The sequence below is a fragment of the Montipora capricornis genome, chromosome 7 (assembly GCF_036669925.1).
Source record: "Montipora capricornis isolate CH-2021 chromosome 7, ASM3666992v2, whole genome shotgun sequence".
In the NCBI taxonomy this organism is placed as follows: Eukaryota; Metazoa; Cnidaria; class Anthozoa; order Scleractinia; family Acroporidae; genus Montipora; species Montipora capricornis.
The window spans coordinates 34,292,250-34,295,989 of NC_090889.1; the positions used below are offsets into that span (position 1 = coordinate 34,292,250).

General features: G+C 41.3%; 1 pseudogene; it reads right to left on the minus strand.

Moving 5' to 3' along the window:
* Positions 1-234: 234 nt before the first annotated feature.
* Positions 235-3,740, minus strand: part of LOC138055871 (uncharacterized) — a 3,538-nt pseudogene continuing 32 nt past the window's right edge.

A 3,740-nucleotide genomic window follows, 5' to 3' on the forward strand; every position in this document is an offset into this window, starting at 1 on the left:
GTTTTGTCCCTCTCTCTTCACACGTGATGGCTACGAAACGATGATGCTGTTTACAATGACTGCAAAAATTCTCGCGCGCTCATTGGCTAATTTATATTGTCATTAAGTGGACATACACATAAATTTTTAATTTGAAACAAATTGATGTCAGTTTTTCATGCGTCTGTCCTGTTATTGATCACGAATTTCGTCATAACAATGTCAAAGTAGTCTGCGGCTATCGCCTCGTGGATCCACAGCTACTTTGACAATGTTATGACGCAATTCATGATCAATGGCCGTTTTCACACTAGAGACAGATAATCCGTCCAGACGGATAATCGGTCGGATACATTTCCCGTCTAGGTGTGAATTTGAGACGGATACACAGTTCAAATTTCCCTTGTCACTGATTCACATTAGCCGGATAGAGCATGCCTTTGAAGCTCAGACGCGGTTACCAATTCATTACAATGGCGGCCATCGCTTACTTCATGGCAAGGAAAAGAAAACTCGAAAGCAACTTATTATTTTATCGAAAAGTTTCAAGAACTGCATCTCTTGACGCTCTTCAGGGCCGACCCTTCTGGATGTATGCATCAAGTAGCGTGCTTCTGGGGTAGTCCATAAGGAATCCAAAAGGAATGTACGAAGAAAGAAACCATCCTTGGTGGGAGAATGGTTACCACAATTGGACCGATGATCAGTTTAAGAAAAGGCTGAGGGTAACGCGTGAGACATTCCAGTGTATCCTTGGTGCCATTTCCAATGATATAAGTAAAGTAACTACCAAATTTAAAGAGCCTACCCCTCCAGAATGTCAGCTAGGACTCACTGTGTATCGTCTCGCACACCGGTGCTCTTACAGTACTGTAGGTGACTTGTTTGGTGTGGCACCATCTACTGCTTGCACTATCTTTAATAGTGTAATCAACGTCTTAGTACAATCAATGTATGATGATTTGGTAACGCTTCCACAGAGCGACGAGGAATGGAAGAAAGAGTTAACTTCCTTCATAGAAGACTGGGAATTCCCATGTGTGGGGACGTGGGATGGCTTTCATGTCTACATCAATTGTCACCTGAAGAACTTCTTCAGTTTTAAAAGGCGTTACTCAGTGACAAACATGGGTTTGATTGCTTCAAATAAACGATTTCTTTGGGCAGGCGTTGGGGTCACCTCGCAGCTCTTACAAGGTCTCACCTGATTGGAGACCACCGTTGAGGTTTAACAAACGAACAAACAACAGAAACAATGGACCCTAGGCCTAAACAATGGACCCTAGGCCCAAAACAAAAGGGCTGCAACTATATCCTCGCCAAAGAAATTTAGAGCTTGTAGGAGCTGCGAGGCTACCCGGCGTTGGAGCGCCAGGGTCAATGCATGACTCGACACTCTTGCAGTCCACAGATATATTTAATGCCATTGAAACCGGTCACTGCATACCTCATCAAGTTTTGGAATTACCTGAATATGGACAAATACCTTTTACAACAGTAGGTGATGCTGCCTTTCCTTCACGTTCATGGTTAATTAAAGCATTTCCAGATTGTACTAAAGATGCAAAGGAAAAGAACTTTAACACGAAGTTGAGAGGTGCTAGGGTTGTCTCTGAGCATGCATATGGTATGCTCAAAGGCAGATGGCGAATTCTCAACAAAAAAACTGAATGTAGAAGATCTAACATCAAACCTATCATAATGTGTTGTATTGCCCTTCACAACTTCGACAAAACATTTGTGGTTGGTTTGTGGTCCTTGCAGGAGTAACTTTAAGAGCATTCCAATGGAATGACTAATCTGGTTTCTACTAAACAACATTACAGTAATATTTTAGAACAATAATAATCAACTTTCTTAATTATTGTAAGCCACTTCTATTAACAGATTATAAGTCTCATTTTCTAGTTGAAACCTTTATGCTATAAACTGAACAGTACGGCCTATCATGGAGGAGTTCATAATAACCAAACTATAACCTTCTGTTGCTGTTTAAGTTGACTGTCCCATACCATGGCATTTCCAAGTATTTCTTTGACATAAAATTACAAAACGTAGTTAATATTAAAAGGAACTCTTTGCCAAATGTGTACGTGAACAGGCATGCATGGTCTTATCTATCTTTCTACAACAGTACATGTATAATATTAAGATCCTTGTTTTAATCATAATATCAACCACTAGCTTGGAGAAAAAAATATCATAACAATGATATACATCAAGTGGCCTGTTCTAGATCAAAGTTAAATGTTAACACAACAACACATTCTTTGCATTTTGCTAGTTTCTTTGATTGAGTTTGTTTTCGGAAAAATCCGAGCCCCAGATGGGATTCGAACCCACGACCCTCCGTGATCAAGTACGGATGCTCTAACCACTGAGCTACTGGAGACCCTATGGTGAGCAAGGGTGAAATGTGGGTATTTGACTCGAGCTGCATCACGCAGCCACAGAGTCAAATATCGACTGACAGCATAGCTCATAACTACATCGCGCAGTCACATTGAGAGCATCGTTGAGCGATGCGGCCAACCAAACATCAAAGTGAGCGAATGTGAGAGAATGTTTAACACATATTAAGTTCATTTAATATGTGTTAAACATTCTCTCACATTCGCTGAGTTTGTTTTGTGAATAAAATATTTTTAATTAACTTTACAACGACAAAATGGTGTCCACATCATAGTTGTTCATAAAAAGGAATGCTTGCAGCTGATGTGGGGTCACTACCATATGTCATGTCATGCCAGGTATGCTGTTGCCGAGGTACATTTGGGTAAGTTTGCATTCCAGAGTCACTCAAGTGGGTGGATAAAGCCATAGAGGGAAGGCTTCGGCCTCCTCCAGATTGCATTAACAACTGGGCCATCTGCAATTCATGACTTCGGTTTGCTTCTGCCTGCTCTCTTTGGTAATTTAGGAATAGCTCGTCCCTTTTCCTCTCTGACCCGAGCATGGTGGCCATCCTACGATCACTGTTTTTTTTCTTGTTGAGACGAACATTGTTCAATACATTGAACCACCTGCCACATGGCTGCAGTTTGTGTTTTGGGTTGTTTTTTTTACTTTTTGAGGCCACTTTCACAACCGTTTTCTTTGCTAGCTTTTTCTGTGGTCTCCCTTCACCATTCTCCTCGATCTCCTCCTCATTTATATCTTAACGCCACTGTCAGTAACATCCGCATCAGCCAAGCTAACAGGAGATAAGGATACTTTTCGTCTAGCCATGTCACTGCTGTAGCTCACGACGCTCACCGAAGAAACACTTTTGCACTCTTCACCTGTTTGGCTTTCATCATCTTCGTCTGAATCACGTAAGTCGCTTGCTTTACTGCTGACAGACAACATGTTATCGCAACTTTCGCTAAACAGTGGATCAAGAACGTTATACCAGGTTGGTACCTCTGTATCGTTTGCTCCTAAACCACTTCCAGTTTTAGTCTTCGTGTTAGTCCTCTTCCCTTCCTGCTTTAACCACTTGTACTTCGCTCTAAGTTGGTCGACAGTAAACAAATAATTTTCATCCTCGACATATTTGCCTTCTTTCTCTAAGGCATCTTCGAAGTCTTCTAGTATCTTTCTAAAAACACTTTCGTTGGCACTCTTCTTCAAAGCAAGAGTTTCTAAGTACAAGAGCCCAAGGCTTGTCTCTGCCTTCCAAACAGGATAATACAGTTGCAAAAATGAACGTTTGGTCTTCGTTCCAAGTGTTCTTCTTTAGCTTTTTCGCTTTGCTTCGAGGTTTATCATTCGATTCCTTC